The 27086-nt window shown below is 38.8% G+C and overlaps 1 protein-coding gene across 2 annotated transcripts in view; it reads left to right on the top strand.

Moving 5' to 3' along the window:
* Positions 1-27086, top strand: part of NEBL (nebulette) — a 273043-nt gene that overhangs the window by 52748 nt on the left and 193209 nt on the right. The window lies entirely within an intron of this gene.

Genomic DNA, 27086 nt, shown 5'->3' with positions numbered 1-27086 from the left:
TCAAGAGATACTGGAGAGAAATTTGTGGTCGAGAAACCGAGCCCATTTCCAGGAGGAATTGTGCTAACTAGGCATCTTACCCCATACTCCTTTCAAAAGTGTACCTTTGCTGACTCTCTGGGAGGCCACATGGGCACCTAGCAGCAGTCATCCTAACTGGCTTCTCACTCGCACACTTGCAACAGCCACTCTTCCTGTTAGCCCAGGTCCAGATACTGATTTGCAGGTACAGATTTTACGCCAGCTCTTCTTTTTCTGCTGTCAGCTTCTTCCCCGTCCAAGCACTGGGCTAGTCTGATATTAGAATATGATGAATATGTCTTACTGTTGTGATTGAGCAGAAGAGCTTATATTTTCTTCTTTTTAAAAATTGTGTTCCTACTACTCTGGTACTACCAGAACAGTATTTTTTTTCCTGTCTTTCAAGTTTATTTTAGGAGTTGAAGTCACATATAAAGCCAGCAAGCAAAACAAATAGGCAAAACCCCCTGAATTCTTTTCATGGCTAAATGAGAATGGAATTATTTTCAAGAGGTAATATTATTTCTCAAGCCTGCTTTAATTAGTGTACTTCAATTTGTTTGTTTTTTGTTTGTTTGTTTTTTTACTATTGTAATCTATTTCAAGTAGAGTTTTTTTGGTTTTTTTGTGTTTTAAAGCACACTTGCAAAATAAGGTGTACGCAAATGCAGTTTTCCATCTTACCTGTAAGAAAGCACCACAAATCAAAAGATGTCTTCAGTTTAGGGCCCTCTGACCACTAGTTCACTGATTTTTGCTTAGGGGATATAAAAACACAGTTAATGTATTATTATGAACAATACCTTATTTCCAGTTAGCTACCTAAAGACATGCAGAAAGAATATGTAGGATGGGTATTGCGTTTTTTTTTTTTTTTTTTAAATCAGTATGTCCAAATGTGTGTATCTGATGTATGCACAGAACTTTGAAAATACGTTTTTTAATGCTAAGTTGCAACAATACATTGGATTGTGGTAGAAGAAAAACTTTTATCTTGAAAAAAAGTGTCTGCCATTAGTTGTTTTTAGTAGCTTTAATCCAAAGGTTAAGTATTGTAGGTAAATTACAAATATTGTAAGTATAAAATGAGAAGCAGTAGGTAGGTATGAGAAATAGTGGAAGCAGAAAAATAGTAACAAGGAGGCTAGGAGTTGCATTGTGTGTCTTAAATGGACAGCAGGCTATTTCCAAAGAGGTGTTAGAGAAGTAGACCTTAGATAGTAAACTTTAAACTTTTACATTGTAGGTATCAATATCACATGAAATCTCTTTGTAGTCAATGGAGAGGAATAGTCCCTTCTAAGACATGACTCCTCCAATATATATTAGATATCTAGAAGTGCCTATTAATGGAGTCTAGATGACTAGCCTCAGATGTAGACACATCCACCGTAGATGTCTGTGTTTGATTAGGTGAATCTAATTAGGTGAACCCCATGCCTGAGGGGATAGATCCTGACAGCAAAGTCACAACTGTAAGTTTTGGACAGAATGGAAATTTGCTTGTAAATGCAAGTTGTGAAGAGAGAGGGAGGAAAGGGGCCAAAGATGGAGCATTGCTGAATTGCCACGAGAAAGTGGAAGCTGCCTGGGGAGAAACTCCTGGATGGAGCGTCAATAGTGTGGTTAGAGGGTGAGGCAGGAAAAAACAAACCAGCCAAGGAGACGGTTCCAAAAGCAAAGTCAGATGTTACAAACTCTAGGCGATTGCAAAATTGAGGAATCAAGGATGATTTGATTTCTTGTCGTTGATTATGACCCAAAATCTTTGGGAAAATGTCCTCCCATTCTAGGCTGCACTCTCATTACATCTTCCCATAAACAGGTTGGAAAAATACTCCCACAATTGCTTCCACAGCTAGAACATAATGGACAGTTTCCGTCACATCTGATTCTTTGGTTTTTGATAGAGGGTGTGAAAAATAAAAGGAACTAGAGAAATTCTGTGGATATAATCACTCATTTCCAACTAGAGAAACTGGTTAAAAAATTCTAGACTTCAGCCTTAAAAATAGAATTGAAACTATAGTGACCATCAAACAATCCGATGCTAAAACAAAAATTTTTCTGGTGTGAAAAATTTATTATAAAGTCTGTGATGTTTGTGGAGGTACTATGAACTTACAAATAGATGAATTTCAGTTGGTTTTAAATTTCAGGCATGTTGCACTATTGCAGGGCAATGTGGTAGGACTTTTCAGTATCCCAGGAGCTGAGGCTCCATGGCTATTCTGCATATTGGAATAAGAATAAAATAATGAAAAAAAATAGTTTCACTTCTCTGTGTTGTGACTTTAGGAATGTGAGAGAAATTGTAATGAATTGATGATCACTGTTCCTCTTTTTACCAGACTTGCAGTCAACAGAAAAAAGGTTTATTGGGGAAAAAAAATTTGAAATTAATTGGTATTTCAAAGACCTATAAGATACTGTATGAAATGCACGACAAGGCTTCTATAATTCTCTGTATAGGAAGCAGTCATCATCCTGAAAAGGTTCTTTGTAATTTTTTTTAAAAGAATAGCTTTATAGTCACTTGTATTTGGTATTCGAGGGGAAAAAAAAAAAGTATTTGGAAAACTTTTGCCAGAAGTGTGTCAAAGATAAAACACTGATTAGTCTTTTGATTTATTAAAAATGTCTCTATAAATATAGATTTTTTTTTTTTTTTGGGGGGGGGGGGAAGAAATTAAACCTGAATTATTTGATACAAGAAAGGAAACAAATATGTTGTTACACATACAGTAGGCCTTTGATGCTGTCTTGCTGATGGAGACTGTCATTTTCCCCTATATTGAAAGTGGTATAGATTTTTCCAAATTGGGCAACATATGCTTTATTATGCTCTCAGAGTTTACTTTGCAAACAAAATAATATTGTGCAGCAGCATTCCTAGGTAAAAGCAAAAAGAGGTGATAAGATCCAATGATTATTGCTTAGGAAGGAGTATCTGGACTGATTAGTATCTCATTCAGGTTCAGTAACTGATGGGCTTTCCAAGGCTGCTTGTGTGAGATTGCTATCGACTTGAACTCCTTCCCCTGTTATTGGGGAAGGTCAGTAATAGTTTGTTGCAGCAAGTACCTTGCTTGTTTATTCTTTGTGATGTAGAAACCCGAGCAGAGAATCTCAGTTTTACACTATCTTGCCAATATTTGTAGTATTTACATGTGAACTCGGAAGTGTTTGTTGCACTAAAACCCATGAATCGAAACCCAGTGCCTCTCCCCAGTTACCTAATAGTTGATTCTAGGAATGTGTGCTTGATTTAGTGCCTTTTTGGGCCTTTTTTGATTTGATGTATCTTTGTCTGTTGTGAGAATTTTATGGAACACACTAGCATTTTATATAATCAAGATTAGTCAATGTTAAAATATCACCCCTCCTGATCACAGTAATATTTCCACTTACTTTGTGTGCAATAGCTCTGCAGCTAGACTGTCAACAGGTATAAAAAGAAATTTGTAACTTTTAAATTTTTTTTTTAATATTTCCATTTTAACAGCAATGCTCCAAAAGTTCAGTGTCACACTTGAACAAAAATTATGAAGTGAACTGAAGACATAAATATTTTTAGCATTTACTGTATTCGTTACATGTGAAATATCATTAATGCCTAGGAATAGAGGACTCTCAAGTAGGCTGAGGTTGGGGGAACTCCTCCATCTTGCTGTACTTTAATAATCTATATGCATGTGGAAATGCTGAAATGCTAAAGGATGTTTGGGTCTACTGTTTCTCAACTGTATTTTTCTGTGTCTCTGACGCAGTAGTGAAAATCTGGGTGAAAGTGGTTTCGGGTTTCTTTTAGTAGTATAGTTATTTGCTCTCAATGGTTATGAAGATTATCTTATTAACTAAATGTCCGTTTTGTCCACAAAGTAATAATTTTCCAAGGGCTCATAGTATCTCTCAGCATCTTCAGTGTTCTCAGTTCCAGGCTTCAAAGAGGGAAGAAGTACATGCAGAGAGGTCGGGTAGGATAAATGATGGCCTGATGACAGTGGAAGAGGAAGCTGAATGGTCCTTGCAGTGCTGTGGCATTAGATAGGAGTCTCAGGGGGTACTGCTCATCTGCTGGGAAGTTCTCAAAAAGCCAAGTGGTATCCATTGACTGGTATGAGCCATCTCTTTCCAAGAAGTCCCATGGAGAGGTGATAGGTTGTGGCTTTTCTTCAGCTTGTCTTGCATAAGCTGTTTCCAAAGGTCATTGCTGATTTTTTTTTTTTTTTTTTTTTTTTTAAAATATACAGTGTCTCAGCTCTTACAGAATGTGATGGGTCACCATTTGGAGGTGCCTGTCTTTCTCCATTGATGCTTAGAGGCAGCCTTGGTGGTTACTTAAATGAGATAAGAGATTTAAATTCCACCCTGACTGTGATTGCAGTCTGTTAGGTTGTTTTTGGAGGAAAGCCTGATTTGTGTCACCTTACAACTAATCTATCCATTCCTGTTTTAGTCTGCTGATACAACTTACTGTCCCATTAGTGATGCTCAGGTTACTGTTCAGGAGATACACTTGGGTCTTGAAAACTCTTGGAAGAGGGGTACATAGCCCAAGTTAAACTGTTACCAGAAAACTGTTCAGCTGAAACTTGACCCAGTGTCGGATTTTTGTTTAGAGATCACAAACAAAGAAACAACATGTGAAAAAATAAAATCCCACATACCTGTGTACTTTAGAGTTGAGGCACTTCACTGGGCAAAGAAAATTCTGTGTTAACTAATTTTCTCAGCACTTGTATGTTGTTATGCCTTTGCCAAATTTGACAGTGAAATTGGTAAGGAGTTTCAGAAATCCATGCAACATTTTTTGGGTGGACCATAGCTGCATTCTTGAGGCTGTATTGCAACCAAGGCGGGAACTGTCTCCAAAACCAAAACCATGCATTGGCAGCATTTTACTAACGCAGACAGACCCCTACATTTTTACTGAGGTGTTTGTGTAATTTGTTCAGGTTTGTTCGTTTTAGCTAATGCCCCACTGGTAATTTTACTGTGGTTCACATAGCAGGAGGCAGCATGCCAACTTCCAGGCTGGCCAGGACACTGTCTTTTTGACTGGAGGCTGCGCACTGTCCCTTGAGTGAATTAATTTATCACAGGTCCCATCAGCAAAACCCGTTAAGCTTTCACTGAAGAAAGCATAAGCAGTGGATATGCTTTAAGGTGGTCCTTATTCAAACACACAGCTATTGGTGATTGTTTTAGATACCAGCATTGGGGATCTGTCAGCAAAATGTTACTTTATATAGCTGTTGGCTGTAGGCTAGAGCAATGTAAATTGTTGTTTCTTTTCATTGACCTTAAAAAGTGTTAGTGATTTATTCCATATAGTGATGTCTGGGCAGTAAACTAAGAACCCATTATGTGATGCTTCTTCTGGAGAGGAGAGAGCCCATGCTTTGGCTCAGCAACAAACTGACAGTTACTATTTACTGCAGGCGCAGAACATTGCTGTATTTGCAATTGGCTTCACACCTTTTAAAGAGAATAATTGGTTATCACCAAAGTAGCAGTATAAAAGTAAAAAAAACCAAAACAAAACAAAAAACCAAAAAAAACCCAACCCCCCCCAACAACAATAAACAAAACCAAAAACCCACCAAACCAAAAAAGCTCTGTATATTAATTTACTGTCTTTCTGTGTAGCTGCTGTCCAGTGAATTATTAGTCAATAACAATTTTCCATATTCTGACTCCCATTATGTGATCGTCTGAAGATCAGGTTTTGACAATTTTGCTTATTACAGTTTTCTCTCTTTCCTTTTCTCTTTTCTTCTTGTGCTCAGCCAACAGTCATGTGCTAACAATGACACACTTTCTTCTAGCTCCTGCTTCAGCACTGGTGTTTATTAAAGATGATGATTGTGCCCTCCTCCGTGTTTTCTTCCTTGCAAATCTTTCTGATTGCAGTCGTGAGGGAGTAATTTTCCCTGCTATGCAGTTGCTGTAGTTGTGATTTCTAACCTAATCAATATCTCGAGAGATTTTTAAAGTTTAGCAGGCTCTGGATGGTAGGCCCACAGAATGCTGAGTCATTTTCCCTGAACTGCAATAAAATGTCACTTTTTGTTGCTTCTGCCTTCTTTTTTCGCTCACTAATTTGCTCTTTTCTATCTTTTTTTTCCTTTGTTACTTCATATTTATGAAACTCTGTGTATGTGTGTATGTGGGTGTGTATATATATTTTATTTTCCTGGCCTGGCTGCCCCTGCCTCCTTTATTTTCTTTCCTACTTTATTTTTCTTTTTTTTTAGAGTTCTACAGCGGCACTGTTTGTGTGCTGCTGGTAACACTGTCTTTGCCTTCTGCTGGCTTTTGCGGGTTTGCTGTTGTCCACCTGCAGAAGTCAGGGTCTTTACTCAGAGCTGTGAATTGTGGTTTAAAAAAACCAATGAAAAATGGTAGTGAAGCCTTTACAGAGCAGTGAATGGTCACCTTGCTCAGGTATGTGTCACTAAAAAATCCAGATAGAGCAGGTTTGCATGCAGGATTCCATGCAGGATTTTTCTGAGAATCTTTGAATAAAATGCATCTTGTTTCTCTGTTACCTTATAAATGGGAAGTTCTTTAGACCTGATTTAATGCACTTGAATTATAAGGGGAACTCTACATTCCTGAGGCTCAGCTAAGGAGGAGTCAGTTGGGAACCCTTCAATTGCATAAGAACATCTTGGGTCTGGTTTTGTTTGTTTTAAATATATTTTAGCTAAATCAAACACAAAATGTAACACTTGGACACCATATGGATTCATGATGTTTATGAGAAGTATTATGAGGCATATGGGATCCATAAATCAGGGAGTGGCTCCCATTGATCTGTAAGTATATTCTGTTTCCCAGTGATAGATAGTCATATTCAGATTTCTTGACATTTCAGGGCAGATTGTATGATAGAAAGCATAAGAGACTTGCTTGTACTTTGCTTGCATTTCATGTTATATGTTTCTAAAAGGCCATCCTGTCCTCTTTTCTTCTGGACAGAGATAGCAATGTGGAGTTTCTGTTCTAGCTGCTTTGACCCATTTTCCATCTATTTCTGTCACTGTGTCATTTAATAGCACATTGGCAGGAAATAAAATAGTTTATGCCCTATTCTCCAGCCACTCTCCTCCACTTGCCTCAGTTATGAAACACGATTTTTTTGAGACCCTCCTTTTCCTCAGCCTCTCCCTCTTTTTTTTTTTCCTGAGATACAACTATGTACTTTATCATAGTGCTAGCCTTTTTCCCCATCCATATTTCCTTGCATGCTTTCAATTCAGATGGTTCTGAATTCACCTCTCAGTGAAAGGTTAGTTTTCTAATCTATGTGAAATCTGTCTTTTAAACAGACAAAGCTCAAATTGAACTGATCAACTCAAATGAAAGGAAATGGAAAACAAAAAACTGCTTTAACTCGAAACTTGTAGCTAAGGCTAATATGGATTAGGTCACGTTTGGCAAGAGTGTGCGTCTCTGAGTTGCATCCATTAACTGGGTCCATGCTCTCAGACTCACTGGAAAAATAAATAGAAAATTAATTGGTGGAACTTAAAGTTACAACATTGACCAAAGGCAAGAGATAATTTTGCATTTGCTGTTCTGGCTGCACATACAGGTTTTACATTTGAAAGTGGGGCTTTGTTTTAATTTCTGCCACATCACTATTTTCTGTCTCAGCAAAGGTCAATAAATACAAAGTTATGAAAATTTCCTCTTTTAATTATAAAAGGTCTGTGATCCACATTCAAAGCAGAGTATAACTGAAGAAGTCTTTCAATTAAATAGCTAATTGTTTTAACTGGTCACCATCTTAGTCTTTGCATTATTGCTTATTTCTAATATTTTGCCCTTTGCCGGCACCTTGGGTGTGTGTCATAGGGAATAAATAAGGTGCTGTGCAGATATCTGATGGTTTAGGCTGTCGGACTTTGGTACCACAAGGTCTTTCCTCAGGCAGTAATCTACAAGGGGGACTGCAGTGAGAAGTCTTCACAGGCCTTCCCTTCCGTAAGCCGAGCTCAGCTGTGAATGGGATACAAAGCTGTGGGAAGCTATACCGCGTTCCCATTGAAGTGTTTCTTGGAGCTATTTGGGACTGTGTTGCGATCACATACAGCAGACGGTCCACTTTCATCTGCTGACCCAGTTGTTCACTTTCTTTCTTTTCCAGTGACAGCCCCTGCTGCTCGTCTGCATCAGGACCAGCTGCTTCTTAGCCTGGGTCACCTTTGCTTCCTTCAAAGGCAATTGCAGCTTGAGTGCTTTTGTACTGGTGGGGATCTCAGTGGACTATTTTGTAGTAGATATGTGTGCATGTGTATAACACAGCAGCGGTGTAAGAAAGGAATGCACTATGGACAAGGACAGGGTAGGTTATTCAGTGTCAGGGTAACAGAGATGTGAGAATATTTAGTTACTGTAGCCTGGGAAAACAGAAAAAATGGCCATTACTTTGTAAAGGACCTTGTAAATTTTTTCCTGTATGCCCTGCTCTGTGCTCAGTCCAGGTTTTTACCAGCCCGCCTCTGCACTGACAAGATTCCCGTTGAGGGCTACTGAGCTGGCATATGAATGCATGAGTACGCCGTAGCACATTTACCGAACTTGGTTTTCATTGCACAAAATCTATTTTATTCAACTTCACTCTACCTGGGAGAGTTGAAGCACATGTATAAACATGTGCTTCATGTAGAAATACATACATAGATAAATTCTCACTGCTCACCTCACAAATGAAGTCACAAGACAGCTGGGGTGTTGGCAGCTCCTGACTTCTGCACCCTGTTCTTTGTGCTCAGCCTGGTTCTTGCATGCCCATCTTTGATGAAGCACAGGGAAGACCTTGCTGAGGGCTACTGCACAGGCACAGGACACTTCCTATTCTGATATATATATTTCCTTTTCCAGTGTGCTGGGGTACAATGCTAGCAGGTACACTTTCTCCACTTAGTTCGAGAGGGAAGTAAGACTCAGATTTTACCAAGGGCCTAAAGTTCTGCTGGGTATAGACCCCACTATCCACAACATAAGAGCCACCCCAGTTCAAAGATATCCGTACATAGCCTTACAAATGTGAATGGAAGCTATCATAGGATCATATGATAATTCAGACTGAAGGGACCTCAGGAGGTCCTGCTCAAAGTAGAGTCAACTGTGACCAGTCAAGTCTTGAAAACATCCAAGGATGGAGCCTGTGTAACCTCTTTGGGTAATCTTTTCCACTACTTGACTGTCCTCATGGTGGAAGAGTTTCTTCTTATATCCAATCTGAACCTTTCTTGGTTCAAATTATGCCCATTGTCTGTTGTGTTCCCACAAGGCACCACTGTGCAGAGCCTGGCTCCCTCTTCTAGATACTCCTTGCAGGAGTTCTCCAACTCCTTGCAAGTGTTGGCAGCTGTTAAGTCCTTTCAGAACCATCTCTTTCCCAGGTTGAACAAGCCCTGTTCCCTTAGCCTGTTCTCACAGGGCAAGTGTTGCAGCCACCTGACCATCTTGGTAGCCCTTGTTGATCGCACTCCAGTTTATTGATCTTTCTGGTATTGGAAGCCCAGTGCTGGATGCAGTATTGTAGGTGTGGTCTAATGAGTGCTAGGCAGAGGCGGATAATAGCTTCCCTCAATCTGCTAGCTGTGTTCCTGTTAATACAGCCCCAGGTGTCCTCCTGTGTAAAGAGAAGCCGTGTTGCCCCACACAGGGTGTGAGCAGAGAGCTAAGGCTATCTAACAAAACAAGGGTGTTTTACACTGCAGCTTGCGTTGTCATGCAAGTAGTGGGAGGCAGATGGTTGAGCCTTCTTCTCTAGTAGTGATCAGTATGCCACCATGGTATGTCTCTTTCTGCCTCCATCTGTTGTCAGGCTGGTGGTGGAGTAACCTATGGTGGGACATATGCAAGGCTATCATTGTATGCAGCACCACATAGAGGGAATTGTACACATGCTTAGCTGTACTGCTGGCCCTTTTCGCAAGAATTATTGTTGGAAACAGAACCCTTTTCTGGCATGTCAGAGTCCTTGTTCATTTGTTGCTTCCTTCCCAATATTTTCAGCCAAGAAGCAATAGGCAGAATTTTAAGGGTAGAGATTTGAGAAGAGGCCAATAACAGAAGGAGAGTTCAAGAAGTGAAAGGCACTGAGAGAGTTTGAGTTGTGTTTCCCTGGCCAGCTGCAGTGCTGACCACTGGAAAGATTTTGCCTTCATCCCACTACTGGTTTTACTTTGATTCTGAGCATTTGCAGTGGTGTTTTCATCATTTACCTTACTTGGCAATTGTTGGCTTTGGGGAGAAAAAAACTACATGATTTGTGTATGAGTTTTCTCAATAGCAGGAAATTTACCATTAAAGTATAGTATTGACAAGAAACTAGCAACCATAACAAAATTTGACTGTTTAAATATTAAATTTATGTGTCTTTTTCTTTCTCATTTAAACCACTAATAGAAAGATAGGGTTTTGAACCCGATATTCAATTTTTATCCTGGAATCAGAGAACAAAGGTGGCAACATCTCAGAAAGTCTATGAGTTGTGAGTGGGAGGGTAGGTACCTACAGCTGTCTCTGAAAAGCACATCATTATTATTGTAATCTCTGCCGTTTTATCTGTTGTTTATATGAGTAAATTGTATAGTCTGATAGCTCTTAAGTGCATTGTATCATTATCATGCATGTGAAATCAAACCATAAACATTTGTATAAGCAGATGGAAACTGTGAGAACGAGTCATTCTGTCCTTCAAATGGAGTTCTGGATGATTTGGGGTTTTCAAAAAATTGCAAGGGACAATGAAATGGGGATTATGCAGCAGGGAATTATTGATTTATTCTTGACATTAGGTTAAGAAGAAAGAGGAATTTGTCTACCATTCCCATAAGAGTATGCCAGTCAATGAGAGTGAAAAAAGAAAAACATTACCTTCCCTGGTTCTTGGAAAAGTTAGCCCCTAAGGAAAAAAAAAAAAAAAAGAAAAAAATAATTTATTTGGAAATCTTGATGTAAAGTATTTCAATGTTAATGGTTTTCATTCTGTAAGGAAAATTAGTTTTATATAGAGATTTCTAATCCACGTTTGTGGCGATGTGCGCATGTTTATCTCAACTTTAGCATGGCTTCTGACAGTCTCCCATAACATCTTCATAGAGAAAGTGATGAATTATCGGCTAGGTAAATGGATGTTGAGATGGACTGAAAACTGGCTGAACTGCCAGGCTCAGAGGGTTGTGATCAGTGGCACAAAGTCCTGCTGGTGGCCAGTCACTAGTGGTGTACCCCAAGAGATGATACTGAGTCCAGTATTATTTAATGCCCTCGTTAAGGACCTGGGTGATGGGACAGAGTGCACCCTGAGCAAGTTTGCAGATGACAGAAAACTGGGAAGAGTGGCCAGTACATCACAGGGTTGTGCTGCCACCCAGAGGGACCTCGACAGGCAGGAGAAATGGGCTGACAGGAACCTCATGAAGCACAGCAAAAAGAAATATCAGGTACTGCCCCTGGGAAGGAACAACCTGTCAGCCATCAGCCTCCTGGGCAGCACTACAAAAAGTGTTGCCAGCAGTCATGGGAGGTGATCTTTCCCCTCTGCTCAGCCCTGGTGGGAGACATCTGGAGTGGAGTACTGGGACATACTGGAGTGAAGTGGAGGGCCACAAAGATGAACTGAGGGTGACTTTCCAGTGTGAGGGTGGTTGAACACTGGCACAGGTTGCCCAGAGCGGTTGTGGAGTGTCCATCCTTGGAGACACTTGGAAGAGGACTGGGCACGGACCCAAGCAACCTACTGTAGTTGACTGTGCTTTGACAATTTTCAGAGGTCCCTTCTAGCCTCAGCTCTTCTGTGGTTCTCTGGTTTAGAAACACAGACGCGAGAAGGTTTAGAAAAGCCACACAGAAGAACTTGTGCTGTTAAAATGTTAGAGCAGAAGTTGTTCTGGAAGTTTCTTTCTGGAGAACAGAGAGGCTGGGGGTCCAGTGGTACAACAACTCTAGCTCCGACTCCTTTGCTTCATCTGTACTAGCAAATTAAAGATTGGTATGAAACTCAGTTGACTACACTGTTAAATTGCTAAAATAGTGCCAGGCACAATAGCTTTAGCCTGTGCTAGTTACTCTCCCAGGCAGTTCCTAGGTATGGCTCTGTCCATGGCCAAGCTAACTTCTGCTTTCCCCAGGCAGTTTGGATGTGGTGACCCTGTTTTGGACAGTAGGAGAGTTGAACAGTATTGATGTGGGCTGCTCCATGCCAGTTAGCCTCAGTACCAGAGAACGTTGCTAGATGCCTTTTAGTTTACTAGCACAGATGTAGCCTTAAAGTCTAGGTGCCTGGATCCATAGCTGGCAACCTGAAGAAATGTATCTTTTGCCAAAGCTCTAGCTCCCATGCTTTTAGGCTCATGAATGAGCTGTATTTTCTGGGCAGGACCTCATCAATCTTTTATAACTGATAGGGAACCAGGAGAGTAGACACTGTGTCTGAGCCAGAAGCCCCTGGAGTCTGAGCTCTGAGTGTCAACTTCATTTATAAAAAATTAAAGAGCCTTAAAAGACATGAGAAGACATTAAAAGACATATTAAAAGACTTGGGGAAAAAAAAAAGACCTTAAAAGACATGAAAGTATTTGTGTGGGAAATGTAAATATATATATTTTAAATTCTGAACAGCAACAATAGCTATGCTCTGTTGTTCCATTTTATTTCGTATTAGAAATAAGAGCAGAAATTCTGTTCTTTAAACAGCTCTGCTGACAGTATTCCCTATATCTATTCTTTGTAACATATCCAACTTCCCATCAAAATAGAATATTCAGTCTTTCACTGGTGAGCAATGCACAACCTGTATGATATCTTTTTATTCCACAAAAGTTATGGCTTGTGAAAATTGTTTTGTTTTTTTTTCAGGTACTTGTTTTGCACTCTGCCATAGCCTTTCACCGTTTGAATTTCAGTGAAACTATGGATGTTCATCAAGTGTGGAGTGTGGGCAACTGTCATCCAGATATTTTATTTTTCACTTGGATAACATACTTAGCAAGCTTGGTCTATGGTGTGCAGAGGTTTTCCTTTTGCTTTTCTTGGCCACTGCTCATCTCCCAGCTTTCTCAAGTGAATTGAGAAATTCACCTTGAATTTCTCACCTTGAATTGAGTAGAAGTGGTGATGCTAAACACCTTGGCAATCTTTGTCTCTGGGTTTTGATGAAAATGCAAACAGAGTGCCATCAGCCAAAGGCTGATGTGTGTTGGTGCAGGAGGACAGACAGATGAAGGAGCATGGCACAACTGAGCTCTTCTGCAGACTTGAGCAATGTGTTTTAAGTTTTAAATGATACTTAAGTTTTAAGAGATACTTTAAGCAGTTGGAAATGCTCTAGTTTGAATGTTGAAACTGTTTTTCTTTTGTGCATTTGTTCTTGTGTTAAAAGCTATTTGTGGAAGGAACTCTATGCTCCTGTCTGGTGGTAGACTTCTTTCAGTGTAAATATCCACATGAAGTCCCCAGGAATAATCTCAATACAAGTAAGGAGATAGAATTATATATCCAAGAGACATTTGCAGCGTAGTTCAGTTTAGGCAGAAGGCTTATGGCTTGTTAAGCTTTAAAATACTATTTTTGTTTCTGAAATATACAGAAAATACAGAGTTTTTGGAATCTAAAAGATTTTTTTTTTTAGTGTAAATTACAAAGGGCCTATAGAGGAAGCCATGTGCTTTACCAGTGATTTGATGCAAGCTGGCTGGCACTCAGGTGATTTTAGTCAATGAACTGCTTCAGAGGCTTCAGGCTTCCTCCTCACTAAGTTGCAAGAAATTGGTGGAAACATACTTCTCATTTCTATGAACAGACGGGGTTCTATGTGTGCACAGATTATCAGTAAATCTGTAGGAAGATAATAATCTAACTCCCAATAGAAAAGTTAGTGATTCTGTGGAAATGGAATTAAAGTTGCTTATAAATAATTAAATTATTACTTGATTGCTTTTTCCTTTGTTTTTATAAAATAAATATTTTATTTTTACTTTTGTGAATGGTTTTGTTAGTAGTAATCTTTATTTGGAAAAAAATTTGGCGAGAAAGTCATTAGCACTGTAGTGAAACAGCAGAAGGACAAAACCCATTTTTGTCAAAAAATAATTTACCAGCTGAGAAAAACTCTGTCAGTTTAAAGGAATCTCTGTGGTCTTGCAACCTTGATTTATTAACTTCTTAAGATGATCATTTAATGGTTTAACTTTCTTTTATGCTAGCAGGGAAAAGAGGTGGTACTGATCATGCCCTTACAGGACAAGTAATAGTTTTTCAACCATGAGACTAGTTTTAGGTGTTCATGTGCAAGCCTCAGCTGTGAACATATTTCCTGCAAGTCATTGTGAACTTCAATACAGCAGCTACAAATAGTTTGCATTTCCTGTCATCTCTCTCTTTATCTCTTATTCAAAGACACGTATTCAGTTTTATTCCGAATGGATTCAGTTCGCCTCTGAGGGCTCTGGCCATGGAGGATCTAGCTGATGGTTTTGCGGGAATGTAGTAATAGGTGTAGAAGGGGCTCAGACAGTGACATCTGACAGATTTGTGGCCTGCAGCATTTAGGAATAAGGAGGAGAGTTAGGAGATATTTCACTTTCTTTTTTTCATGATTATGAATACCTTCCCAGGTCTTCTGTGTTCCTGTGGTGTAAATGCTATTTAATAGCTAAGCTGTGTGATTTGAAGCATGAGCTTCTCCTTTCATCCTACACATATCACATTTCTTTTCACGATTAGTTCAGTGACTTCCTTTCTTCTCTATCTATCCCATAATTCACCTTTTTGCACTTGATCTAACAGCGTGACATTGCATCTGCTCTTATAGGCTGAATTTTTACATAGCTCATGGAAATTACTTTTTCTTCTGCATTTTGTTGTAGTTAAAATACTTGGCTTATGCTTTGGGAAGGCCATCTCTGTAAATTAGTTTAGGAATAGTTTGCATTCCTCTCATATATTAGTCAACTAACATGGTTTTGTTTGTGACTATTTTACATCTTAAAGGATTAATTTGTTAGGATATCTGCAGCCATTTATCAGCTGCTCTCCTCTGTCCAAGGGGGGAGATGGCAAATGTTTCTTTGCCTTTTGATCTGAAGTTGTTGAGAGGCAGATCAACAGTGCGGTCTTCAGGCTAAAGGAGTGAAAAGCTCAGGAGATGTTATCAAGTTCTGCTTGTTTGAGTAACTTTCTCTGCGGAAACTTGTGGAAGTCACCTTGGATGACATCCAGTGCAGTTTCTTTGGTCTCTGAAACAGTATTTGTGTGGAATTTAGGGTCTGTGTCCAAGAAAGTGATGAGAAAGCCCATGCTCTATCAGTTACTTAAAGCTCATTCATTCGCCTAAGTCTTTATTGAAAATACTAAGAGCTGCGACACCAACCCCTATACCTTAATGGGTGAAGATACATGGTGGTATAGTTTCAAGCAGGGAGGAAAGAGAGAAAGCGAAGAGGAGAGAGTACAGTCTTTGTAGCAATACTGATGGAACATTTAATTAGCAATGGCAACCGCACCTGATTCTACTCAAAATAGTTAACAGTCCATGAGGAGCAGAGAGCAAAAAGTATGCAGAAATTCTGGAGGTGTTTGCAGGGTATTAGTGAAAACATTACCTGGTTGTTGCTTTTTCATGGTAAATAAATAAATAAATCAATCTCTGGTTTGGTCTGATTACATAGGCTTTAGAATTTGGTACTTACAGACTGGGTTTTCTGTGAAGTATGACATCCTGTGCCACAACTGTTAGTCATCATGAGGGGCCTATGAAGTGTTACATAGAACTGTATTAAATTAATTCAATAATGCATTGACTTTTGCCAAGGATTTACATTAAAAATTACAGTGTTTGCATTTACATTCTCTTACCCTTTCAGCAGAATAGGCCAAAACAGGCTTTACTGAGACTATTCTTCATTTACAAGCAAAAGCTGGATGTATCATCCAATAATTTTGTGTAGGTAAATGTGCTGTAATATGAAATCTTATATGCTATACGAGAATAAACTATCTTTTATAAAATTCTTGCATGGTATAATATTTTTTTCTTGTTCTACTAATACTAATTTTATACAAGTGGATACATTAAAGGAGAGAGTTCATAAAGCTGTACAGATAACATAGCTGCTTAAAATTTACAATATGTGAACAAGCAACTAGTAAAATTTTGAAATTGTTAGAAATACTGTATTTAATTTAAAATACAAATCCGTGCTTTCTCAAGGTATTTCTTTGTAGTGTTAACTGATTTGAAACGTGTACTGTATTAAAAAAACCTAGAAATCCCTCCAAAGAGGAAATAATTTCTAAATAAATGTAAAAATGGTACTAATAACAGGTCAAGTTCTTTATTTTGAGGCTGAAAAAAGGAAATACTGAATATTTTTTATCAACTATGAGTTTGTATACACTATTATTTGCCAACCCTGTTAGAAATGTAAAAGCAGAATGGCATCTCTGCCCTAATAATTCTGTCATTTTCCACTTGGCAAAAAAACAGCTTTTCCTTTTTTTTCCTCTAGCACACATGTAAACATAACTCTGTTTAATGTACTTTTTTTGCTGCTAGCTTGGAGTTGCTGATGTTGGCACAGTTTTAGAGGACAAATGCTTAACACAGTGCAATTACAGTTAAAGAGATAGCAATATTAAGACATTGGAGACAAGTTGTTTCCATCTTCCTTCTGGTCTCCTCCCCCAATTTTTAATAGTGTCCAAATTACTTATGTTACAATATCTGAGGTCTGCTTCTATAGTTAGTTGCAGAAACAGTCCCTCTGAAGGGAGTAGTGCATAACGTAGATGGCTAAGCTCTCCAGGATGACACCCATAGCTCCCGAGGAGGTCAGTCAGTTATGACTCAAGCTCAGTAGACTGTCTGATGACTTGGCAGATGCCTTGTGGCTTTTAGGGGTCTTAGATTTCCCACCCTCTTGATAGCCATCTAAATAGTAGTTTTTTGCTAGGTCAGAAAAACCAATGATGTCTTTCTAGCACTTATTTATCTTCTGTCTTCCAGGTGGCTTTTTAGTGTCCCCTTGGTCCTATTTGCCCTGTCTTTGAAGGGTAACTTTGGAATTCAGAAGCACCAATGAATTGTCTAATGTAGCTTGGCTTTATAGCTTTGCGAAAGAAACAAAGAAAAGCATAGAAATTAAAAGCCAGTAAGCTTACACAGAAGAGTTAAGAAGTAGAAAACATGGAAGCTGGGAGCTAGAAGAAAATCTAGTCCATATTCAGTTTCCCAGGTTTTGGGCTTATAATTATTCTTCCTTCAGTTTCAGGAGAGCGCAATAGCGGCACTCTAGTTTCATTACAACTGTGATCTACCGATATATGGCCTAACAGTTTTTCAATGCATGAATGAGAATTTCAGTTTTTAGTAACAAATATTCTTTCAGTCATTACTTTCTTTGAAGAAGAAGCCTTTGCATAAAGGCTTAATGCAAGCAGTAAGCAGTAGATAATCACTCTTTCTGGATCTCTGATGTTATTGTCATAGATTTTTGACATTAAAAATTTTAGAATGAAAGTTCTATTGTATTTCTTGCATTTGAAAAGCTGGCAGAGAAAAAGACATTATTAGGATAGATTCAAGTTTTACTTCTCTTCTGCTTGTGGATGGACATAGTATCAGAAAGCCTTACCTTTAGATGTCCGTTTAGGTGTTGCGTTTAAATCCCCATCCTGAGTGCTTCCAATTGCATAGGAGCTTTTGAAGCTGCCTGATGTGGTCTTAAGTTGGTGTTTATAAGATGTGGTTACTGGCAAGATTTCCTCAGCATGACAAAATGAACAGCTGAAATTGGAGTGTTCTTGAGTACAGTGTTTTGACTTTGTCTTGAATGCTAACCGTTGATGTGCTGCAGAGAACATTAATAACATTAATAACAATGCACAGAAAAAATAATAATTCAGGGGCAAAACCATTTTCTTTATGTTCATCAGTTGAGTGGGGCTCTTAATTCCAGGCAGGAATGCAAAGACTGTTGGATATTCACAAAGTAGCTTTAATTTCTGCTAATAGAAGGAGTTTAGATCATGTTAGCTGACTGGATACATGTTTCAGCACAGAGAAGATGAGAATTAGATGTAGAGCCTGTAACTGAGCTTGATTTACAATCCGTTGGTCAGGATTTGCAGTTACATAGGGCTGTATAAAATCCTACACCAGATGGGTTGTGATGTTTACTGTCCCGACAGTTTTCCTTTGTAAATGTGCTATCGCAGTACTGAAACAGTATTTTTCCAATATTCATATGATGAATGTAGTTTTTATCTTATGCCATTTCTTTGTTATGCCATGATATTTAATGTGACTATATCTTTTGAAGTCCTCCTTGATTAACATTTAAGGGAGGTCACCATAGCATATCTTAAACTGCTGCTTGGGGGTGTCTTTCGTGTCTTCATCAGTCATGAGAAAGCTTGACTTGCTATGCAAACACAGGAAGAGTTGTTCATTGTAGATATGGCAGGCTGAGGTATAATGCTGCTCTGATGTAATGATGACTTTCTATTAAAAGTACCTTACTGTGTATGAAGGATAGGAATAGGCTAGATGTGCTATTGGAACGTCAGGGAAATAATGTTGGTTAAGCTACATTACTTGTAAAGATGCAGTTTAATGTAACATGGTGTTCGTTTTGGTAGTGAAATGATTAAATAAATTACCTATATAGTCTTTGACACATTTCATTGAGTACAAATAGATTTTATTACCTGGGGAAGACTTACATAAATGATTTAAGTATACATACCTGTGATTAGGAATCAGATGATAAAATGACAATATTTCGAAGAAAGGAAACTGGCAAGATTTGGTAGTCTTGATATGTAAGATGGGGACCCCTGGAGCTAGTAATGTACAGAAATAGTGGCTTGTGGTAAGCAGAGAAAGCATTTACATGAGTAATATCTTTTGCACAAAAGTTCTTATTACTTGAAAATATTCCAGAATTGGGGGGGGTGGTGGGGAGATCACATCTGTCATATTATAAGTAAGAGCAGAATTTAGAAACTACTTGCATAATTCAGTATTGTGCTGCTTGAGAGACTGATCCATTGCTGGTAGAATAATTAATAGGAAAATTTAGGAAATTTGTAAGAAAATTTGCCACTGCTGTATGCATGAATTATACCCCAGTCAAACCTAGAATTTGAACAAACCTGCACTGTAGATAAATATCTATATATGTAGCATGTCAGGACTATGCTGAAATAGGCAGACCAAGCATTTAGACCTGTGCAAAACATACTGTATCTTTGTGTACACTTGCTGACATTCTTAAAAGAGGAGAGCAAGATGTTGAAGGGATGAAGAAACATAGGCCATAGCAGCTATGGGTCATACTATGTGGTTTTTTACTCTGCTAAATCTGCTGCTGTAAGTCAGCAAGTGAAGTTAGTGAGAAACTCAGCTTCAGTCTGCGTTTTTTGCTGCTCATATTCATGGAATTTTGTCTCCTGGATATTTTGAAAGAAATAATAATAATCACACCATCTGGAAGAAAAGAATTTGGAAATATTGAGGCATCAGCCTCTTGTTGCGCCGCTGGTGAGCACTTTAAAATATTTAAAAGCAAAGTTTTCTTAAACATCTATGGAGTTTTCTGTGTGTAGGTAATGCACAAACCCAGGCGAGCGCTGGGTGAACTCTCTGGGTGATATCCTGGGAGCAGTCTGGCAGTGGCAAATGGCAAGATACGTGTGCGTCTTCTCCCTTCTTGACTGATTTCCTGTGCTCTTTGACAGATCTTGCTGTTGCAGTCAGATTTTTGTTTATTGATTTGTGTTGCCACAGTTGCCTCTGCCTTCCAAGTCTCCCTGAACTTTCTGTGCATCTTTCATGGATCCTCCTCCAGCACTGGCTCTCACTTTTTGATCTGTTGTCAGTGCCAATTAGTGTGCTGCCGATGGGTTCCTGCTCAGCTCCGGGCTATCCTGTAGTTCTCAGTGTGCTACTGATTCATTTTATTTCCCCAAGCATTGGAATCCCATAGCTGAGGAATAGGTAAATTATTGAAAGGGTGAGCATCTGGCCCCACTGAAAGTTCTGGCAGTTCTACTTTTGACATCCATGGCGCTTGGATTTTACTCTTTTTGATCTTTTTGCTAAATCCAGATGCCACTTGGCTGAGATCTGTATTATAACAATTCTTTTTATTATATGATAAGTTTCTTAAATATGAACTGTGTCCCTTCTGCTGTATTTTTTCAAATCTTTAAAATGAAAAGATTTTGACCTGAATTTGTCAAGAAGCAAGACTCACCTGTCACCTTAACAATGTATGTATAATAAATATGAAATTGAGAAAGAGAGTTAAAAGAAAAATATAAGAAATGGGAAATATACAAGTATCACCTAAGAGCTGTAGGATTTTTTTGATTCTGAAGCAGTTTTGGGGAGGAAGCAGGAAGACAGCAGTCCTCGGTCCTTGCACTGGATACTAGAGCATGTGCCCAGCTGACACAGTGCCAGTGGCCTGGCGGCACTTGTCTTTCTGTCTTCACTGACCCTGCTCAGAGCAGTTTTCAGGGGGAGCTGTTTGAAATAAAAGTCTCAGCATGGGAACATCGTGAATTCAGATGACCCATTTATCTGCTGACTGATATCTGAAAATGTATTTGGAGTAGGTTTCTTGGTCATCTTTGATATTGTAAGTGCAAAGTAATTTAATGTTGTTACCTCTGCGCTTTTTTCCTCAAACTTGGCCAATGCTGGCCACTTGAGGAATGCTAATGCTTTTGGATAGAGGCTGTGAAAACGAAAATTTACAAGATTTTACTTCTTTTCCAAAATAAACTGGCTTTTAAAATTCTAAAATAAGCTACTCTAGCTTTCAGATTTTCTATCTAGACCTATTTTCCACAGCTGCCTCTTCTGCCAGTGATTATAAGATTAGTATGTAGTCCACTTCTCTGTGGTTTCTGATGTTCTTCATCATATGACATGCAGTTGCAGAGAGCCACTCCACTATTTTGATACAGTAGAATTTCTGTATGGAATTTCAAATGGTAAGAGTAATGAAATTTGATATTACTGGCTACTTCATTTTTACTCTGTTTTCTCTGAAATGCATTTTCTGCCTTGCTATTTTTCGGTAAATGGCTCATTTTTTCAGCCTCTAGCAGAGGACACTAAGGCACTAACCTGTGTCTTGGGCCCAGATACAGTCAGAATATTTAATGTGGTCCCTAACCTTAGCTTTTGAAGGGAGCCCCAGATATGGGTTTCTGTAGACAAGTATCAAGCGCAAGTCTGGTAGCACAATGATGTGCAACATGTGTCAAGTTGTATGATAGTGTGATATGTGGCCTTTCATTTGCTCCAGGAGCAAGGATTTTATGGTTTACCCCAACAAGCAGGTGGAATATCCTTGCTTGTAACATGTTTTTTCATGGATCTTACTGTTTTCTAAATCTCCTGCAAACCAATACAAACTCATCTCTCTAGGCGAATTTTCTCATATACAGGAACTTGTATTTAGCTGGCATACTGGAACAATTTTCTCTTTTAGTTCAAATAAGAAGCACAGATGCACAAATTAAATACCTGAAAAAGTAAGTCCCTTGAACAACAGGAGACAAAGATAGGAAAATATTTTCCAGAGCAAACTAATTGCAGCCAGAGTATCTATTCTTCATACAGCGAGGTAGATACCAGTAGCCAAAGAGAATGCCATCTTCAGAGTTGCTTGTGGGGAATTGTGAAATCTTCCTTGTCCGCTTCATTGCCTGAGTTCTGCTGTACCGAAGCTGTATTATCCAATAGTTACATTATTCCTCCTCCAAAAGCCCTTACAACCACATACAAATATGAGATATTGTACAGAAAGTCGAAAACAAAACAGAAAACCCAGAGAAATCCCTCCTAGAGCTTCAGAGCAGAAAGTGCAACTGAGCAAGAATTTCAAAGCAAGAAGTCTGCTGTGGGCAAGATTTTCCTCCTGCTGCTTCTTTCTCTGCTGTCACGCATCTTGCACATCTTTCTGTGAATGGCACGGTTTCAAGGGAAGGGGTGGAAAGCAGTCCCATACCTCTTCGAACCTGGTGGTAAACTGCCAGTTTAAACACTCCCTGGCTGAGCACAACTTAATAACTTGTCTCCTTTTTCCTGAGTTAATTATTTTGTCTCATGTCTTTTATATGAGAGTTAATTGGAGATCTCCTGTGTTTCTCCTCTGTGTTTTTGTGCTGAATTCAGTGCTGTCTGTGGATGTGGGCTCAGATCACGATTAGCAGATTGGGCTCTTGCAGGTCTGAGATGGAGCTTCCCTACCTGTCCATCAGTTGTTATGAGCTTGGGTTGCATCCAAACTACTACATCATTATCCACTATTTAATTGCAGTTTGAAACTCTTGTGTACACTATACTGAAGTGCTGGTTATAAAAGCAGTCCTTGTGCTTTTCATAATTCCTGTAAGATTGGTTTAACTTTATTTTGTTAATTTTCAGATTTTTTTTTGTTCTACTCTGTATTACTACAACTGTAAATAAGTCTATTCTTGTGTATTCTTTTTTTTTTTTTTTAACCTTCTTGTCTTCTAGAGCTGGTTTTAATTAGAAGAACAGTTATTACAAACAAAAATTAGGAGAAGACAGATATAGCCCAGTGTGGCGGCCAGTGATGGTAATCGGTATCGTGGAAAGATTTGATGGAGCTGACCCTCTGCTTAGGAGAAGGAAAATAATTTTGTGGCTGTTCTCTGTTTAAAAGATACCACAAATTGTATGTTGTGGGCAATTTACTGAGTAGGTATTCTAGGGGAGAGATAACCTGACAGAAATCTAGTAATTCTGACAAGGGTTGTAATTCTGAAACTGTGAAGAGTTAACGTTACAGTTAGAAAGTACACACACACAAAAAAATCTCTTAATCGTGTCTTGAGTGTTGGATAAGTCAGAATGAGCAAGAATGAGGTATGAAGAAGTTAATTTCAGTACACGCTTGAATTTATCTCAGGCTTTGAATCTGACCTTTTTCAGAATGAGGAAAGCTGAATCTTCATCCCATTATCTCTCAGAACATGTTTTTTATTCCTTTTGTTGGTTTGAAAGCGTGGAAAAGTTGATGAAAATCTTACAGCTAAACAAGTATTTGGGAAAATTTCTCTGTTTAATCATTGGAAGAACTAGGAAACTTTCAGGTACTTTCCTGAATTCTTGGAGTTTATTGTTTCCAAATATCAAAAGTGAAGGAGTTTCCTCACAAAGAGTCAGTGATTGAGTTGTGATTTAATTTATTAATCAAGCTGTGCAGCTGAAGCAAGCAGTACAGTAACCCACAGCAGAGACACCATACTGTGTATCCTGATTTGTTCTGGAGCTTCTTGTATAGGTCTTTATACAGGATTAATCCTAATAGCATTAGCGTAGTAAGACATATTGCTAAGTAGACTTAGACTACTAACAAAGACTTAAAACAAACAAAAAAATCCTTTGGACATTGCTATTAAATAGCTGACATGACATCAACCTCTTTAACCAATTCCCTGCTTTTTCTCAGACATCATCTCGAACAAAAGGAGAACTGAGCAATGGATTACCAGGGACCATGATAGCACTGTCAGCCTTTTGAATTAAAGCTGTTGCCATCCAGTTACTCATGCTTATTCAGAATGTTCTAGTGAAATGTGGTATACTCTTAAACTGATAGCTAAAAAGCAGATTTGGTCATTTTAACACTTGTGTTTAACAAGCCTTCTACTTAAGTCAAAAGTACCCAATGGTATAATGCATTTTAGGTAGTTTTCAGATAATTTAATATCTTAAATACTGATATTTTTAATGATCCTGAAGACATACTATCAGTAAGCTTAAAACAAATGTGAATGCTGAAATAGGATTTAAATTTAACACTAGTCTTTTTAATGGTTTTGAGGCAAGAATTTCCATAAATTAGAAGGGATGTATCTAAAACCGTGTCTTTCTGGTTTGATATACCGTGTGGGTGGTTTCATAAATCAGCTGCAGTTAAAATGACAACCCATAGTAGAATGCTCTGCTGATTCAATTTTGCTAAATGATTCTGTTTTTAATCACCATAATACATTGTGATAAATGGTTAATATCATCAGTTTAAAGGCCGATTTAAATTCCAACAGTTGTTTTCACTTCTGTCATGTGTATTGTTTACTTCCATGGTCAAGTGTAAATACTTTTCATTGATATAATCAGTTTATAATCAGTTTGAAATCACTAATTTCAAGCATAATGAAGCACTGCTTGTTCAAGGCTAAGCATACCTTTTTCCCTTGAAGTGTGGAGCTACTGCTTCTAAAATAAGTAGTGATCTTAGATACATCAGTTCTTAAGTGGTTTGCTCTGACTGTTGAAATACCTGTGAACTTCTGAATATTAATTGTGGAAGAAGCCATTTCTTTTGCAAATGATCAGAAGTATAAGCTGGTGTATGATAGGGACAAGATATACGTTCCTATGCTTTAGAATAGAGAGGAGGTTTAATTTGGGAGCCCGGGTTTATAGAGACATGTTTGCTACTGCTGCTGCTAACGGGGTCCCCGGGGGCTGTGACTGTGACACCTGCCTTAGTGTTGCCCACATGTTTCACAAGGGGACTAGGCCAAAAGACCTGTCTGAGCTGACTCCCACGCTGTGTTCTCCATGTTAAAAGGGATGAGTACAGGTGATTGCTGTGATCATAGTACTAGGGTCGTGGTAGTAACCATGGTGAAAAGCAGTGCTATGAAAGTTTATAGGAATGCTTTTGGCATTCAACGTGTGCATAATATCATTTTTGAACTGTATGTGTGGCAGTTGATTTTTTTTTAGGGGCAGGGATTCTGTCATCTATCTACATGAGTTATCCATGGATATCTCACGGCTGCTGTCTGAAAGGCTGCTGTTCTTTAAGGTGTGCATTACGCACCATTCATTGCTACAATCTCCCTTGGATATCAGCAAGCCCTGGCTGTGAGGTGGCTTGTTGCCTTCCCCATCTGTCCATTGCTGCTTTCCAAACAGGGCTTATGACCCTCCTTGTGGCCAGTCTGGCATTTGTCTTTCTCCTCTATACAGAAGAAGGAAGGGTGAGATAGAAGAGGTGAAATAAAGAAAAAACAAGAAGCCCTTCTGGAAGTTATCTGCCTGTCCCAAGGTATTACATTGTGCTGATGCCATCTGCTTCATGCAAGAGCCGGTTCCAGTTGATGTCCTCTAAGCAAAGCCTAGTTCTGTCTCCCTCTGTGTTGCTGGAGCTGTGGCTAAGCTGTTCAGCTGCCAGGCATTGTCTGGCTCTAAGGGGGGTGGTGGGGGGGGAGCCCCTACTTTGAAAAGGGAGGAAGACAGGCAGCAGCCTCCTTAGGCATATGCAACACTCCCAGTGGTTTCTGTGGCCAAAGATACAACCTAGGTGGGACTAGGGAGGGCTTGGCTGTAACTACAAAAGAATATGGAGGTCTCATGCCTAGAAATTATTTTTCTAGTTTTCAGTGACATAAGCTATCCTAGACAAATGGCTAACATAACGAGTGGGAATGTACTTCACCGTTTTTAAACTTACAGGGACATTATTCTTCCGTCTGCCAGTATCCAACCTGGGATGGCTCTTATATTGCTGTCAGGAGAAACTCCCTCCATTGAGGTGTTGCATCTTTGCTCTTTCTGTGCAGTTATTAGTAAGGCCTTGGGAACCTGAAATCCCCAGGTTGTCCCATATTTCTCCTCTGTTTTCCCTGTGCAGTGACACCATAAATGAGGGGATGTTCCACAGCTTCTTGAGGCATCAGTCTACTCCATTGTCTGCTGTGTAGATGTCTGGCAATGCAAGATGTTGTCTGATGGGGGAGGATCAGGCCCATAGCAGAGAGTGGACTGTATGAAATCCAGGCAGCATTTCTCATCAAGTATCACTCTTGCATTTCTGAACAGGAAACATTCAGCTTTTGGCTAAAAATGGAAATCTTCCTTAATTTTTTATGGGTACTTTTTTTTTTTTTTGGATAAAAATGAACTATTTTTTACTGAAACCATACACTTCATGGAAATAAAACTTGTAAACAGAAAATAAAACCTAGCAAAATGCAGTTTTGAATGAAAATATATATCATCTTTACAAAGCACAGAAATTTTGTGAGGAGCTGTAGCAACTGAACTAGTTGTTGAAAGAACACATTAGAGATAGCCTTGAGTTTGAACGTGGAAATGTTTAATACTGCATAGCGTCAGTCTTCAGATGCTTACTTACTGCTTACTCCCTCTGTAGAAATTATGCTGCAAATGTTATTGTGTCTAAAATGCTATGCCTGTCATCTTGTACCTCTGAAAAGTTAGAGGCACAAATAGGGTAGATGGCAGACATGGAAAGCTGTGAGTGGTAAGTGAAAGCATGAGTGCCTCACATGGTTGTAGGGTGACTATTTTGGTTTGAGACTGAAGATGTTGGAAAGTAATTAGTAAGAATCAGTTTCTTGGTGGTGTTGCTGGCTCATAATAATACACCTACTTTGGGATAGCCTGTTTAGTTTTTTTTCCCCGCTCTTTTTGTGGTCTTTCCTATAATAGAGCTTTTTGTTTGGCTGTAAAGTTACAGGATAAATCCATGAAAATGAATAAATCATGGTTCTGAAAATTAGTAGGATTTGACTATTGAAGTTGTCTATAAAATGCCAAAGCAAATAGTAGGAACATATCATAAAGGTGTAAAATTTCAAATGAAAAGAGAGATGCCTGATAGATTGCAGTTCTGAGCCACTACAGCCTTTGGTACTGGGTATTACAGCACTGTATTGACACATTTACCATTAAAGCATTTGACCTTTCTGTACCTGGAAGGTACCTGCCTTGATCCTTCTGGGTTCTGCACTAACGGATTTAAGACACCATGGTACTCCAGCTGTACTTATTGGTGTAACTTTTCAGTTTCTGTAAAACACTTCTATTTTAAGGCGTTTTAGTTTAGTCTTTATTCAGCACATGATTATACCGAGACAATGCAGTTAAACATAGTTTTGTTCACTCTATTGGAAACAAATTTTGGCTGGTTGGTCTCTGCAGTCAGTGGGCAGAATGAATGGATAGGTTTTAGAGT

This window comes from Ciconia boyciana, chromosome 2, assembly GCF_034638445.1.
Source record: "Ciconia boyciana chromosome 2, ASM3463844v1, whole genome shotgun sequence".
Lineage (NCBI taxonomy): Eukaryota > Metazoa > Chordata > Aves > Ciconiiformes > Ciconiidae > Ciconia > Ciconia boyciana.
Note: the sequence above shows the minus strand (reverse complement) of the source record. Positions and strands in the feature narration are given on the sequence as shown.